The sequence below is a fragment of the Callospermophilus lateralis genome, unplaced genomic scaffold (genome assembly GCF_048772815.1).
Source record: "Callospermophilus lateralis isolate mCalLat2 unplaced genomic scaffold, mCalLat2.hap1 Scaffold_314, whole genome shotgun sequence".
NCBI lineage: Eukaryota > Metazoa > Chordata > Mammalia > Rodentia > Sciuridae > Callospermophilus > Callospermophilus lateralis.
The window spans coordinates 1,059,780-1,077,045 of NW_027513751.1; the positions used below are offsets into that span (position 1 = coordinate 1,059,780).

Sequence of the window (17,266 nt, forward strand, 5' to 3'; positions counted from 1 at the left end):
AAGAATATCTGAAAAAAATGTTAAATAAAAAACTCAGCTCCTCAGTCACACTAGTCACATTTTGAGTGCTCAACAGCCATCTGTGGCTCATTGGCCATATGGACAGTGCAGATACAGAACATGTATATAGTGGCACGAATTTCTATTTGGACAGACTGCTTTAGTGGGATCACTTGAGGAAGGTGGGAAGGAAGGACCAACAAAATAAATTGCAATACCCCTGGGATTGTTGTATGCCAGGCACCATTCTAAGTGTTTCACACATGTTCCTTGAACCTTCCCAACATCCCACAGACAGATGCAGGTCTTCTGGGTAATAGGAACCTTGGTGAAGGGACAAGGATGTAGATATCATTTGGCATTTTCCAAACCTTTTTCTAACTTAGCTGTGATTTCCCCTGGCCCCTATGTTATGCAACTTTGTGTTTTTGAAGAGTGGGGAGCTGAGCTGGAGCCTCAGCAGTGGTAACAAGGCTACCCATCTTACCAGCCCACACTGGCCATGAAGGAACTCCCTGGGGGCCCACCACATTTCCTGACGAATACCACACAACCTAGCCACAAAGTTTTTCCAAGTGTCTAATCCAGCTTTCTAACCAATGTCAATTAATGCCTATTTCTTCTGTATATTTCTTCCCCCCAGAAAGTGGAGACTACATTTTAATAATATTAATAACTGCTGTATTTATATGCAGATTACTCTGTACTGGGCACTGTTCCAAGCACTTTACATACAAACCCATTTTGTCCTCATAAGAACTCTCTGATGTAGCTACTATTACATTGTCTATTTTACATAAAAGAGGAGAGGTTAAGTCACTTGCTCAAGGTCATGCTGTGTCCAAGCCAGGTGGCACCACTAGGATTTGAACCCACACGTTCTGGCCCTGAAGTCTGGTTCCCAGCTGTGGTGCTATGCAGCATCAGTGTAAATCTTCTGGAACTAGAAGACAGCTTCTAAGTGTACTTTCCACCTGTTTTGGCTGGAGTGGTAGGAGAGCTTGAATCTGTTCCAGAAACCCTTGGCTCAAAGTTATGCCCAGTCATAACACAAATGCCTCACATTTTGGGGGCACTTTATGTCATTTTTAGAGGACTTTTCTGCCAGGAGTAGTTATAGTAATAGTCATCCTATAGTTACACCATGTTTTCTAGTTTACAAAGCTCCTTCATTTGCATGTTCTTATTAAATCCTCACACCAACCCCAAGAGGAAAGTGTGGCAAAGAGCATAGTTTATCGCACAACACGAGGAGCCCAGAGAAGCAAAGTCACCTGTTCCAGATCACACAGCCAAGCTGTAGCTATGTCCAATTCCGCTTCCATTGATCAAGAGCCTCTTAGCCTTGTTAGTGGGTTCCCATGTCAGACCAACTCAGAGGTCAAGGCCATGACCCTGTGTGCCAGCCCTGGAGTTGATTAAAATCAAGACCTGGTCCATTGTTTTCAGAAATAAATTCAGAATAACTCAAGACCTCCACTTACATTTCACAGACACTAAATTCATAACCACACTTCTTAACATCTGCCTTTTCTCCATCCCTCTACTGCATTTATAGGCATCAGCTTCTGCTCTCGTTTTAAATATTCATTATGAAACTTTTTCATAAATAGTGAAGAGCATTTACAACACATGTGTGTGGAATAAATTCTGTGACCCCCATCAGCTCACCTGGAAAACAGAACACAGTACTGCCTTCGAAGCCCTATGAACAGCCCAGCCCTTCCCCTCGCCCCACACGTAACTGCCCTCCTGCAATTACTCTGGCTTTTCTTTAGAGCCCTGGACTGCTTTTCAACCCTCTCCCAGAAAAGCACGCTCAGACTAGGAGTGTGACTCAGGGGTAGAGCACTTGCCTGGCATGCTCAAAGCACTGGGTTCCATCCCTAGTGTCACGCAGAGAAGGAGGGAAGAAAGGAATGAGGGACAGAGGGAGGGAACAAAGGCAGGGAGAAAAAGAAAAGCACTTTCCCCAGTCCACTTGCCTCTTGTGCTTCACTTCTTGCTCCTTACTCTACGTGCCTCTGGCATGACCTGTTCCGGGAGATGGATAAGGACCTGGAGAAAAGGGATAGAGGCCCCAGGCAGACTACTTTTGCAGACAAGGTGAGTAGAAGTTGAGGGATGCTTGTTCTAGATCTTTTGTCCAGTATCTTTAGTAAATGGAGGGGGGCTTTCTCTCAGACTTACTTCTGAGCAGCATTTCCACTTGTCACCTGGAACAAATCTTTTCTTCTTGTGGACTCCTAAACTGGAGAAGGCCCTGCACAGAATAGGGTTTCTTAAAATGGTCATTTTTTCCTACAGATATACAGTGTTCACTTACTATGTGCCAAGCAGTGTCATAGGCACAGGGAATGATGTGGCATGAGATGAGACAAATTGCCTGACCTCAAGAAATTTATTATCTAGGGCTGGTCTTCTCCCCATCCCACAAATGGCTCTGATCCTCTCTTCACCATTTTAGTATGCTCACCATCAAAGGCTGGCATGGAGATAAAATTAGATAATAAATATGAAAGTGTTTGGATATGAAAAGCAAGGCAGATCTTGGATGACCTTACTTGTAGGTCACACTACAATCCTTAAAATTAAGTCACATAAAGGGTCTGGAGCTTTGGGGATGCACATCTGTAGTTCTTTTAGTCTGCCACTAGATGTCAGTGATGTGTCGGGGGGGGTAGCTAAGAGTGAGGAGCTCAGCCAAGTTGTGGAAAGTGCAAAATAACTGCTCACTGTGCTAAATGACAAGGATGTAATATTTGTTATGTCATCTGATGCTCAGAGAAACCCTATTATTTTTATAACCTTATCTCCATTTTACAGATGATCAAACTGGTGTTCAAAGAAGGGAGGGACATAAATGGCAGTCTCCCCCTCCTTCAGAGGGTACCCAGGAAAAGATTGCTAAAGGGACTACAAAGAGCTCTGATATGAAGAAGCATTCAACCAGACAGCCTTTACTGCCACTAAACTGCTGTGGACAATGTCTCCCCATATTTGGGGCTGCAAATGGCTGTCCAAATGCATGAGAACCAAGAAGTTCTGCAGTCCCCATAGCTGCCTGAGAGAGTTGCAATGCAGGCGTTCATCAGGCAAGGGGAAGGGTGCAGGCTGAGCCAAGTGTAGCCAACAGGGCTGTCTGTTCTTTGCCAGGTGTGTTGGGAACAATGGTTATTGCACGCTTGGGCTTGACATGGTGATTACAAAAGTATCTTTGGGGACCTGATTTTGGAGAGCATATAGATGATCAGGGTGTTAGCACTGAAGAACTCTAGTCCAGGTCCTTCCTAAACAATCCCTAAGATGCTCTGCTGAAGATTAAAGGGGAAAGAGGGGGAGACTTCAAGATCAAATTTATTTGGGGTAAATCTGCATGGAATATTTCCAATGATCATTCCAATCAATAGGACCAATCATCCACTTCCTTGTTTAACTCCTAGGGGAGCAAGGACCTCTGGGAAGGGAAATGACAGAGGAAAAGAGGACACCGAGTTTCTGACTTCAGTGTCTAAAGAACATGCCCTGTGGAGTGGGATAAAAGATGGTGGGTGGGCCTCCTAATGGGGAGAGTTGCAAGGGGGCACTGGCCCAGATTCCCTGGGAAGAAAATCCCATCAACACTCCCTCAAGCAGAGCCCCTCCCAGGGGATGCCAGAAACAAGCTGGAGACCCTGGAAATGGCTGAGGGATGGGGCTGCTCAGACAGGAGGAGGCAAGGCTCATAAGTGTTGATAGCAAGATCAGAATGTCTCTGAGTGGCATCCCAGGCACCGGTTAGTTACCAGGGGGTGGATTTGGGCTTGGCAAGAGAAATGCTTGCATTTGTATGAGTTTAACGACTTATAAAGCCATTTTTGTATGTATCATCTATTCAAATAGTCAGCCTTAAAAGGGCTCTTTTTGCCCTTCCTTTCCAGATGAGAAAAAGCAAAGTCAGAGCAGTTCCCTCGTTTCCCCAAGTTCTGATGCCAAAATTAGAACCAGATTTTTCTAGATGCAATACCACCTTCTTTTCATGGCTAAAATTGTCCTGCAATGGTGATGGTGATGCTCATGATGCCGATGGCTGTGAGGCAGGGCTCGTGAGCTCTGCTTTGCAGATGCCAGTTCCAAGCCCCAGCCAGGGCCACCACTTACGAAGCATGGCAGAGCTGGTAATGGGGAGGAATGAGTTTAAGGCAGACTTCAGACTATTAGCTTAGTCTTCTCTGCTCCTCTTCCTTCCCATGAGCTCCTTATTACCAAGGGTGGGAGCAAGTCTGATGCCCCCTCAGCCAGCTTCTCTTTAAGCTGAGTCCTCCCTCCACCAGTGGTTGGGAGAAGATGGTGGCTGAGTCCCCGCTCTCTAGCTGCAATTGCTCTGACTCATGCTGAGGGGATGCCAGCACTCAGGCAGGTGCCTTGCTCAAAGTGCATTCTGGGGGATTGATGAGCAGGGTTTGGGGTGGAGGCTACCAGGAGTCAGAGGCCAGGAAGGGGGGTCCTGGGAGCAGAGTGAGGTGTTTGGCTTGGAGAGAGGGAAGCCAGGAGAGATAAGCAAGCTGGGTGTGCTGGGATCAAACAGTGAAAGATGATTCTCACCAGAGCCAGAGAAAGGGCAGGGGAAGACACAGGAGACCCATGCAGAGGGCTTTGAAGGCAGCAGACAGGAGCCTGGGCAGCCCAGACCAGGACAGCGCACAATACTGGGGACAGAGGATTCCGTGAGTTAAGAATGACACATGAGGCTTTATAATTCTGCAGAGCTTTTTGCAGCCATCACCAGCCATGGGATAAATACTTGCCTTCTGCTTCCTGGGTTCAGGCTTTATGCTGCAGATTTAGTTTCTCTTGGGCCACTGTCTTTGTTTTCCCAAACAGTTTGGGTATTTGTATGTTTTATTTGCTCGTGGTTGGTCTGCTGACTCCAAGTTCTGATTCAGGTGGTGTTAATTTATCAAGCCTTCTTATTTGTTTCACATTCTGGTTTTAAGAACTAACAAAATTTAAATGTAGCCCTAATGGGGAGTCTGTGAGTGAAAAATATCATCCCCTGTTGCCTCAAAGGTGGCCAAATGGCACTGAGATGGAGTCACATGTTCGCTGTTTTGTGCCATCCTGGAAATGCCACCCAGTGTGTTCGTTTGTCTATTCTCCACGTAGGACAAAATGGTATTCCCTTTCTCTATTTATTTTTGGAGAAGTTCAAGGGGGACAGAAATCCCTTTGAAGTATTTTGAAGAGGACAGAAGGCAACCTGGATTTGGTGATGAAAATATAGGACATTTCAGCTTTCAAATGTTTGTGCAAAAGAAGGCAAACTGAACTTCAAGGCTCAGATCCTGAGTCCTTGGCCCAGAGAGGGAGGGGACAGCTGGCCAGGGTTGCATTGCCTCAGAAGGTCAGCTGGTGATTCCTGTTGGACAGTTCTGGAGCAACTTCAGACTCCTTCCTGAATCTGCAGTGGTGAAAAAGAATTCCTCTTATCCACCATACATAGCTCTAACTGCTTAGTTCTTCAGGGAGCAAGCAGAGGGAGTAGACTGCCGGCAAAGGTCTCTGGACCTGCCCTCACACACCAGCCACATCATGACTGGTAGCCTGTCCTTTACAAATCAGTCCGCCTCTCTCCTCATCCATGGAATGGGGGCGACAGAGCCCCTTCTCAAGGGCTGTTGTGAAGACGTACTACTTTTTTTAAAAAAAAGCTTTTTTTTTTAAAAAAAGCTACTTTTTTTAACTTAGCATTTATGAGAATAAAATATTTGTGATGGCTATTATGAGATTTGTCACTGAAATGTTATCAGTCATACCCAGGACCAAATGAAGTGTGTGTATGTGTGTGCGTGTGCGTGTACACACCAGTGCATGTGTTACACCCACACAAGAATTGATCTTCCAAGAAAAGGGATTTAAATGTGTGAGAAAGGAGCAGATTGTTCCCTTAGAGACTGGAAGATCCTGGGAAATTTTCTATAAGTTGCTGAGACTGTCTTCTCATTGCCAGAATATCCCAAGGAACAGAAGAAAAGCCAGCCAGTGGCCCAGCTGCTGGCTTTGCTGGGCCTCCGTTTCCTATGTTTGGCTGGGCCTACATTCTGGCCTCCCAGCCTGGCTGGGGGAGGGATATGTCCCAGGGAGTGGCTGCCCTGAGTACCTTCCAGACAGCTGCTTTGCTGTCCTAAAGAAACAGACCAGGGTCGGGGGTAGGTGTGAGGCACCAGTGGATGGGAGACTTGGTACTTCTCTAGTTTGAATGGGCCTTTAGGATGTAGGGAAGGGGGCTCTATAGGACCCGAACTGATTGACTTAACTGTCCATGTGATGAACTCTATCTGCAAATCTTCTCTATTACAATGGCAACAGAAGTTCTGCCCAACACTTTGCCAATACGTCCTTCTCACTCATCTCCCTATTGTTTCCATAGGACTTTATTCACTCCATGTCAACCCCATGCTGGGCACTAAAGGGAGCAGAGTTGTCACAACAGTGAACAGTTATTGATTGCTTATAGCGAACCATTGTGGTTCAAGGGGGGGTGGGGAGGCAGTGCTCCTGAGAATGATCCTTGTCACATCAGATCCCTGGGGTAGGTGGCTAGGCAGTATCACTATTTTAAAGAATAGGAAACAGAGACCAAGAGAGTGCACTTGTAGAAATTCACACAGCTGGCCAGAAGCAACTTTGGGATCCAGACCCAGGCTCTGATGCTAGTATCCACATTTGTAACCCTTATAGTGTGCATTCTTCTCAATTGAGCCACCATCTGGGCAAAGAAACAAAGAGATGACAATCATATGGCCCATCATAGAGCTTCATTGGGTTAGCCCAGGCTAGCCTGTGGTTAGAGGCTAAGATATCGCAATGAAAACAGGAGGGGTTAGAAATAAATGCACCCAGGCTGAGCCCCAGCTCAGCTACTCATTAGCTGTGGGTCATTAACCCCTTTGAGCTCTGCAAAACAGATAAAAAGACTTACTTTTCCAGGTTAATAAAAGAAACACTGAGAGCCCTGTGACTTGGTACCTGCTGGGCAAGCATGTATAAATGGCCAAGAGCACTACAGTTGCCATTATTGGACAAAGTTATAATTTGGATGAGCACTGGAGAGTTTGCTCTCCTCCCAGCTGAAAGACCAGGTTAGTCACCTGAGGGCCTCAGGCTGGAAGAGGCCTCAAGAGGCCACCAGGTCCCCAGCTCTCCTGGCAGGCTATGGGCCTGAAGTAGCCCCGGCAAGGGAGCTCATCTTCTTTTATGAAGTTCCCAGTGCTGAACAGAGCAGTCTCCGTTCACCACTCACTCAAACACACAGAAGAGCTTAGATGAATGTCAAGGGTTTCATGCTTGCTATTAATGAGCCAGGCTGTGAACTTCATCTTTACTGGTCAAGAACGACTTGCCAAATGTGGGATACCGCACAGGGAGGCCGAGTAGACAAGCAGAGGTGCGTCAGACTTGGGCTCCAACCCTACCTGCTGCTTGTCACCTGCCATGTTGCTTGTCCTCTCTGGGCTTTCATTTCCTCCTATGGAAAGGGGAATACTATTTCCCTTGAAGGGTTGCCATGAGCATTGAAGGTCAGCTAAAGGACTCTCTCAACCGAGCTTCCTAACTACAGCCTGGACCACATCTTCAAGAGTGGCCACGCTGGGCATGGTGGTGCCCACCTGTATTCCCAACAACTTGGGAGGCTGAGGCACGAGGATCATGGGTTCAAAGCCAGCCTCAGCAAAAGTGAGGTGCTAAGCAACTCAGTGAGACCTTGTCTCTAAATACAAAATAGGGATAGGGATGTAGCTCAAAGGATAAGCGTCCCTGAGTTCAATCCCCAGTACCCCTCCCCGCCACAAAAAGAAGAATGGCCTGGCCCTGTCTCTTCAATCCCATCTGTTCCCCCATGAGGCAAGGTCAAAATTCCCAGGCTGCTCTACAAGTTCAGACATGGATACCTCTCCTGCTATACATGGCTGACTCCAAGCCCTCTCGCAAGACAGATGGAATAGATCTGGTACGTTCTGGGTCAGGCTTGAGATCCTTTGACCCATTCCTGGACTAATGCACAGTTTGGGGCTGGTTCAGGCACTGATCTGGGACAGCCTGGAGCCTCTGGCAGCCTCATAAATCAGGCCCCAGTCTTTGAAGCTTCTGCAAGCTCCCTGGGAGCCAAGCAGCCTGATCTTCCCCCAGGGTCTGGAGTCCAGGGGGTGGACTGGAGCCTGATTTACGAAGGCCTCTGATAGCAGCAGCCCCACTGGGGAGGGGAGGCCCAGGAAAGAATGAGTTTGCCCTCTGACCTGGCCTCCCAGGCTGAGGAGACAGACAGAGCTACCCTGAAGGGAGGGTTGCCTCCCTCTGGGCCTTTGTCGACACCATCTCCCACCCCTACATACCCCTACTAGAATTTGGCCCCTCTTGCTTGAAGAGATTCATCCCTTCCTTTCATAGAGGAGCAAAGGGAGGAATCTGGCATCCTGGGAAAGAGGCATGGTAGATGGATCTAGGTCCATATCCCAGTTCTATTATGTCCTGGGTGTATGATCTTGGATAAGTCTTTTCTCATTCTTGAGCTTCCCTGTCTTCATCTGTCTCATGAATGAATAGAGCTTAGGAAAATGAGCCAGCAGATTTTAAGACATAGCACAGCAGTCTTCACTTCTCCAAGGAACCCTGGCTTGGGGAGGGTCCCTTGATGTCCCTTGGCTCCCAGTGCTTCCCTTCAATCTCACATTCTCATGGTGCATCTATCCCAACCTCCTCAATAGCCCACTCCCAAGACTGTGAACTTGAGGGTAATGAGAGCTTCTTGTCGGTGAATTCTCAGTCCTGTACCTAGTATGGAACACAGTGCAAAGTGGGTGATGAATAAGTATTCACTGAAATAATGATGTGAGAACGGGCAAAAAAATAAAAATGATTTGAGAACAAAGTAAAGGAGAACTTTCTGGAAGAGGCAACAGTCAAATGAGAATTTGAAAAGTAGAGGCAGCGATTCTGCCTGTTCCAGCAGAGTCAGCTGCTGTGGTTACCTGAGGAGGAATGGCTCCCAGGAGGGGTCAGAGGTACAGGAGTTGGGCTTTGGAGGGGATGGGTTGTTCCACTCTGGGAGCCCTGCTGACAGCCCCTCATCCTCAAAAAAGTGAGAGAACAGCATTTCAGTGTGATCTCAGTGAAGTGTGGCCCAACTGCTTCACAAACTTTCATCCTTCTTTCTACCGCGCTGTCTTCCTCTGCATGGCTCTGGGTCAGCCCTGGGGACCTAGTGATGGGTCCAGCCCTTGGAGTAATTCTCTCTTTAGCACAAGCCAGCAGTGGAATTTCAGGTGGCGGATGCTTCCACAGAGGCACAGAAGTATGCAGGGGAGGTCAGCCATTCAGAAAATGCCACTACATTTTTTACTTTTTTTTTCTAGTAGTCTTTGCTATCCTTTCTCATGGGCAAGATCCAAGCTATTCCCATAGGATAAGAAAATATTCAGAAGATAGCCAAGAGATGTGGGAGCTAGGAGTCAGAGTTTACATTGTAGGGCCTGGACAAATGCCTGCCCCTCCATGAGATGAGGAGGTTCTACTAGCTCAGCTCTAGGTCTTGTTGTTTTTTTTGTTTAGTTTTGTTTGGGTTTGTTTGTTTGTTTGTTTTTTGTGGTGCCCGGGGCCTCACACATGCTAGGCAAGTGCTCTACCACTGAGCTACATTCCCAGCCCTTTTTTTAAATTTTATTTTGTGATAGGGCCTCACTCAGTTACCCAGACTGGCCTCGAACTTGTGATACTCCTGCCTCAGCCTCCTGAGTAGCTGGGATTACAGGCCTGCATCACCAAACCCAGTGCTATACAGTCTTAATCTTTGTCAGCCCTTTTGTTCTAAGACTGCTAATTTGAAAGTCTGGCTAAGAAATGTCAACGAATAACATGTGTATCAGCTTGTTTGGAGCGAGAACCAACCTCCGCTCCTCCCTCCCTGCCTGGCTCAAATCACATTTCACATATTAAACCCATTTTGAAAATAAGAAGAGGGGGAAGGTCTCCAGGAAGCAAGTAAACCTATTCCAAGTAATCTCTCTCTCTCTCTCTCTCTCTCTCTCTCTCTCTCTCTCTCTCTCTGGCCACTCTTTCCTCCAGAGGTGGAGATAAGCACATTGTTTCAATCAGGCCTGAGTTCCATTTCCTTATCTTAAAACTATCTTCTGCCACATTATAAATAATCAGCTTACTAGTGAACAAGGCCAGACGTGTGCATGCATGAGTGTGTAGTGGGGGTGGAGCATCTGGGACAAGGCAGCTGCCCTGATCCTTAAACAGTCCAAACAGAGCGGTTTCCCCCCTGGCCTGTCATACCCAGGAGCTGGCTACTGGCAAGAAAGCCTTAGGACAGGGTGGCCATGTAATTTGTTGACTAAAATGAATTCTTTTCTGAATGAATAGGATCACTGCTCATAATTACACAGGAACAGTGGGCACAAACCAAGATCAGACCCAGCCAATTGTACTGTGGTCATCTGAGCTCTAGGGCCCATGTGTTAGACACACTTTGTACCCAGGGTCCCTGCCTTCATTCAGGGACCAGGATCTTATTTCAGATTTGAAGAATGGCTCTATTTCTCCACCCCCAGGGCCCATGCTTGATGCTGTCCCCCAGCATTCAGCCAAACAGCTTTCTAGCCCCAGTTCACATCCCCCAAGGATAAGGATCATCTCTCTTCCCCAGCAGGATCTGCTAACACTATTTAGGGGACCCGGTACAAAATGAAGATGCAGGGCTCCATGCTCAAACATTAAGAACTTCTAGATGGCAAGAGCAGAGCATTAAATAGAGCATGAGGACCTCGTAAGCCCAGGGTCCTAGAAAGCCCCACAGGGTGGGGCCTGTGCCACAGGTGTGCTTCCCAGGCAGCCCAAGCCTTGTTTGAGGATGTACTTGCTTGCTGGCTTCTGTTACATTTCCAGTTTAATTGTTTGACTATGTAATATTTTCACTTGGTTCAAAAGTCAAGCAATACAAATGGTTATGGTAAAAAGTTTTACTCTTCCCTTCTCCTTCCTGACCCAATTCCTACCGCGTCTATCCCCTTCCTCGCAGGTAACTAGATTTTTAGTTTCTTGTATATCCCTTCAGGATTTCTTTATGCAAATATAAGTATGTGTTCTTATTTTTCTCCCTTTTTGAAGATTCAAAGGTTGTTAATAGACTAGATTTCTGGGCCTGGTCTCCAATAGTGGTTTGTCCCACCATGACTGCCCTCCTACTCCCCGTCTTTGGAACCACACAAAACAAGGCCAGTTCCTCTTTCCTGGTGAGACCCTTCCAAAATATGAAAGCAGAGTCTAATTCTCCACCTCATCACCTCATCTAGCCTCAACTCCTTTGACCTAGACAATTTCTTCAGCCATTCTTCACAGGGTGTTGTCTAGACTGCTCTTGTTTGTCTGTTCTTTCTGAGTGTGTAGAGCCCAAAGCTGGCCAAAGGATCCACCAAGGGGTGAGCAGCTATGCTCATAGTAGAAAGAAACTCATCTCCATCATTGTGATCCCCTGACCAGCTCTTTGCATTCACCTTAATAATTAAAATGGCTCCTTCAGGGGGATGGCATTGTGGCTCAGCAGTAGAGTTCTTGCCTAGTACATGCAAGGCATGGGGTTCCCCAGTACCACATAAAAATAAATAAATAAAATAAAGGTATTGTGTCCAACTACAACTAAGTGTGTGTGTGTGTGTAATAGCTCTCTTAGGAATTTGCCCTGTGCCAGGAGCCATATTTGCCCTCACAACTCTATGATGTAGGTTTTATAGAGACTTTTGTCCAGGGAGGCTCAGAAAGGTTAAAAAAAAAAAAACTTAGAGAAGTTTAACCAGCAAGTAAATGGTAAATGTTAAAGGAAGGCTTCAAAAAGTCTTTCTGACTCTAAACAATGCTCTTGACCAGCCCATAATCCCACGTCCCTCTCACTTACCTTGGGGTCTTTTGGTGAAACCATTATGGGGCTGAAGGCCAAATGCTTCCCCCAATTTCTTCCTCACATACATGATATTAACTGTGAAATTCCTGTCAGGTGCGCTTCCTGGGCATGGTAGGTGCTAACTCTTGTGTTATCTAGCTTGTTATTGAATAACCCCAACCCTGACTCTCAAGGTAATCTGTGTTTTCTTCACCTTAAATATGAGCCAAATTTACATCTTCTGCCCAGACATTTTCTCCAAACTCCAATCTCCAAATATCTATTGACATCTCTCTTTAAATGTCTAGTGAGTCTCTCAAATATAACATCACTAAAGCAGAACAAATAATCATGACTTCAAATCTATCCCAACACATCTTCCCCATCTTACTGAATGAACTGATCAGCCTCATTGCCCAAGTTAGAAACCCATGTCACCTCCAATCTCTACCTTTGTTTCAGCTTCCAGGCCCAAAACTTCAACAGGCACCATTGGTTCCACCTCCAAAAGTGTATCCCTAATCCGTCTCTCTAATTCAAGCCCTCATAGTCTCTCATCTGGATTGCTTCCATATTCTATTTCTCTTTTCCCTTTTCTTATTCTTGCCTTCCATACAGTAGACCTCTGGAAGATATAAAATGAATCATCATTATGGCTCCATTTAAAACCCTTCTGTGGTTTCCCTTCTTTCCTACAGTAAACTCTAGAGCATTTATCCTGCCTGCAGGACTTTTCCCTGCCTGTTCTGCTCTTGGTCATTTCCTACCCTACGCACACTGACCCTGCCACACTTTCGGTTCCTTGGACATATCAGGCTTACCCTTGTCTTTGGCCTTTACACCTGTTGTTCCCCCTCCTGAGTTGTTCTTCCATCTGCTTTTGGCATTCTCTGCCCTTCTTGTCTCAACCTAATTCTCACCTTCTCGAAAAGCTTTTTCTGACAACCTTTCCTGAACTAACAACTTGGTATCCTCTCTCAAGTTGTCCTGTTAATTTATGTATCTCAAAGCACTGAGGAACCTTCCCTCCTGGTGTCCATTTTGGTTATCTTCACTGTACCTTTCCTTTCCAGATGCATGAGGACAGCAGCGATGTCCTTCTCATCCACCATAGTACCTTGGGCAATAAGCATAGGGCCAGACAACAGCACATTCTCAAATACTGTGGAATTCTTTTCCTTTCTTCAGTTGTTTCTTATAATAGACTTTAATAGAAAGCTACAATATGATTTTTATTGCCTGTTGTTTTAATTGAATAGGTCTTTGCTCTGTGGGAGAGTTGACAATAAAGATGTCTCTTAGAACACATAGACACTGAATGACTCTTTGCTTATGAAATCAGCAGAGTAGCCTTTCCCTGTACTTCAGTGATCCACAGTTTGAATGGAAAGAGGCAGCCACGGGCAGTCCTCATGCCTCAGGAAGCAGTTGAACCCCGTTCTAATAGAATGGCTCCTGGCACCACTCTGCTGCAGCACAATTATTTACCATGGCAGTGGCTTTGACCACAGCCTTGGAGCCAAACTGCTAGTGTTTAAATCCCAGCTCTGCCTCAATTCTTCATCTCTACAATGGAGTGATAAATATGGTACCCACCTCCTCTGGTACTTTTGAGGAGTTCATGTGTTAACACAGTGCATGGCAGCTAGTAAATATTTGGTGTTGCACTTATTAGCATCATTACCGTGTGCCAAGCTCCTTACAGATGTTTTCTTCCAACTGTCTAATGAGATGTTTTGAGTTTAGTTTAGTTCAACAAACATTTCCTGTGCCCCTCTGCCAGGACCTGGAGATTCAGGCCCTCACAGGTCTCCCAACCTCTTGGGGACACCACACAGATATGGTAGTTAAGCAATGAACTCAGCGCAGTCTGACAGCAAGGCCCAGGAGGAGGCAGCAAGCCCCCTGACAGCTGTCTGCAAATCCACTGCCCTTGACCAAGGTGCAGGCCTAGTGCATAAAGGCTCTCTTGCCTACCTCTACATCTTCTCCCAGAACCCACTTTCTCTGTGGGTATAACTTGGTTTGCAAATGGCAAGAGAAAAGCAGTCCTCTCCACAGAGAATCTCACTTGCACCTCCCCCAGGACCCTGGATGACTGCCTCTCACTCTAGGCCAAAAAGCCCTGGTGGCCACCTTGCAATTAGTCTGTTTGGGGCCTAATGGAGTGAAAAGGCATTTCCCTGCTTTGGACCCGGGAGTGCAACAGTTACTGGCTGCTGAAGGCAGACATTAAGGAGAACCATTTAATTGATTAGAATGTGCATATGCTGTATTGGTTTAGTTTGAGGGCATTTTGGAACAAATAGCGCTGTCATTGTGGGCCTTAATTAGATAATAAATTAATAGATAAATGGATTCCCAAGTTCCGGTGGCCTTCCCTCCTCCTTGCAAGAACCAGCAAAGAGATAGGGGCTTCCTCTTGTACTGCTGGTGATCTGTGTGGAGGAGGAGAGAACCAGGTCTCTGGGCTAAGGTTCCCAAGGTTCTTTAGGTTCAGGCATCCTGCAGATAACTTTTAAGTTCAACACTGAGGCAAAAAGCAAGCTTTTCATTATAGAGGAAATGGCATATAATAGAGCAAATAGAACCCAGGCTGGCTCACTTCTTTTTAATGAATATTTGTGCACTGCTTTTCTGTGGCCTAAAGACTGTGCTGGGCACAGGGAATATGATCAGCAAAACCCCTACCCTCAAAGAAAGATAAATGAAATGAGTAAAATGTTATAGCTTTTGTTAGGGAGTAAAAAAAGACCAAGAGAAAAATCAAGTAGGAGCAGAGGTATTTGGAAATATAAGGTAGGGCAGTCAACAAAGAGGCAGGTGGCAATTTTAAACAGAGTGGCTAGCAAAGTGACTGAGGAGGTGATACTTGAGCCAAGAATGAAAGGCAGTGAGGAGTGGAGCCCTCTAGGAAAGGAGATTGGACAATACAGAGGTCCTGAGGCAAGAGGTGCCTGGGGAGTTTGAGGGAAAGCAAGGAATCCTGTCAGGCGTGCTCTGAGTGAGCAAGGGTTGGGGGTGAAGGGCCAGAGAGGGCAAGTCACAGCCCAGCTGGGTCATGGAGGGCCTTCCTTGGGAGATGCTGTCAGACTTGGTTTTGATTGGGCTAGAGGCAAGGAGCCTCTGGAGGGAGCTCAGCAACGGAGCTGCCTATCTCATGTTTCCTCATCTGCATTCTGAAGCGGCAGGCATGCATGCCTGGAGCAGTCGTGTTCTCTGGCACCCCCAGCAGAGAGCACGATGTGACTTTGGAAGCTTGCTTATCCAGCCTTTCAGAAGCTCCACCAGCCCCTCCAAGGTGGCACTCCAGAGGAAGCACTAGATTCCAGCCACTTCCCCACACCATGCCTGGGCCACTTGTCTGCCCTGGGTCTGAGGGACCCAGCATGTGGAAAGGCAATGGGCCTGGTGCCTGCCCAGCGGACTTCATGGAGGGAGTTGGTGAGGGGGAAAGGAGAGCCCAAAATGCAACCGCAAGACAGGTCTGATACTCTGTCAGGAGACACAGGGCCATTAATGCTGCCTGGGGAGGAGGAGTCACGGACAGCTCCCCAGAGGAGGTGAACGTGAGAGTATCTTGAAGGTTGAGTGTGATATGATCGTGAAAGAGCAGCCTGAGGAAGCATCACCAGGAATGCAGGGCAGAGAGAAGGGGGTGGAGAACAGCAAAACCCCTACCCTCACAGAAAGATAAATGAAATGAGGAAAATGTTATAGCTTTTGATAGGGAGTTAAAAAAGACCAAGAGAAAAATCTGGTGCAGATGGAGACATGGGGAAGAAACATGGGGAGTACTTCATGAGTCTTGTGCCCTGTGAATGGTTGCTGACTGCTGAATGTCTACTTTCTAAGAGACACAAGAAGATAAATCATATTGAATATATTAGGATAATGCCAATTACATTTAGGAAATCAATCCTGCCATTTCAGAGGCTTACCTCAATCTCTTGTTTGTGCATCAGTCAAGGGCAGTGTTCCTGAGGGGCAGACAGCAGTTCTTTATGCTGGGGGTGATTGAGACACCCAGACTCCTGTCCTGTGGCTCTTTCATCCACTAGAGCTTCAGAAGCATGAGAGAGAGAGAGAGAAGGAGCAAAGAAGGCACACCTGCTTATTAATCATCTGAGTTCTCCTTAATTCCCTAAGTGAAATACAGAGCCTTATTGCCACTTAGTTACAAGGGAAGCTAGGAAATGTGGTCCTTGGCTGGACAGCCACTTTGAGCTGATGCTGCACTCTGGGTGGGAGAGTGCACACATACACACACACACACACACACACACACACACACACACACACAGACAGAGCTGGCCATCTCCCCTTTGTGAATATGCTGCCAATTCAGTCCTCATCATCCTGCATTCCTTTTACCTCATTCAGCATAGCAAACCACATTGACAATAAGAGTTACCATTCTTCACATTTTCAGAAAATGTTATCACTTCTAAAGAGCTTAGAGTTAAGTTCAGGTTGATAAGTATTTATTAAGCATCTACTTCATGTCAGACAATACAAAAACTCTGACTTTCCTCTTCTGGAAATAAGAGTAATAATTCTCCTCAGCTCAGGGTTATTACAGGTATTGAAGGGAGGATTTCCAGGCACATAGTAGGTGTTCAGTAAGCATTAGCACCCATCCTCCCTTCTTTTGAACTTGCCTAGAAGAGATCCTCAAGGTAGATGGGATGGTCTGGTACCCACCCTTCTCTCTACTTGAGGATCCTGACTTGGAAAATCTCATCATACCACAAAGAAAAGAGTCAACTTGCAAAGACAAGGCCACCAGAGCAAGGCTGTACACACAGGAATTAGAGATAGAGGTGACACGTCTGAGTCTTTCTAACACTAAGATCTGGAACTCGTAGTGACAGACTTCAACTTCATGTACTCCAGGAAAAGGTGCCAGTCCCATTTCTCTGGGTGTATAAGCCATAAGCCTTTGCTTCTGAGGACTGATGGCTAGCATTGCTGTTTGTCACAAGGACTAGCAGCCCACTTGGCTCCCGCCTGCACAGAGGGAGGAAATAGACTGGAGGGTCCACCTAACGAGAAGGGAATTTTGTCTGAAGAAAGGAAAAAGCGAGGAACTATGATCAGAGTTTAGTCTCTTGAATCAGAATGACAGAGTCATGGGATTTTTTTGAAAAGGCAATAAAAAAGAGATGGAAAAGGTCCCTTGCATGAAGAAATTGCCTGCTATGCTTCATGCCTGGTGACTATACTAGTGGCTTCTGTGATAATATTCCTCTAAGTTATATTCATTTCATGGCCATAAATTTCTTCCAATGGTCAGGCAGTGAGGAAAGGATGACTTTATACTGACTCCCTGAGGCTGAACAGGGGCTG

The 17,266-nt window shown here is 46.4% G+C and overlaps 1 pseudogene; it reads left to right on the plus strand.

The window, feature by feature from the left end:
• Positions 1 to 2,046: 2,046 nt before the first annotated feature.
• The window catches only part of LOC143387807 (teneurin-4-like), a 333,926-nt pseudogene continuing 318,706 nt past the window's right edge, over positions 2,047 to 17,266 (plus strand).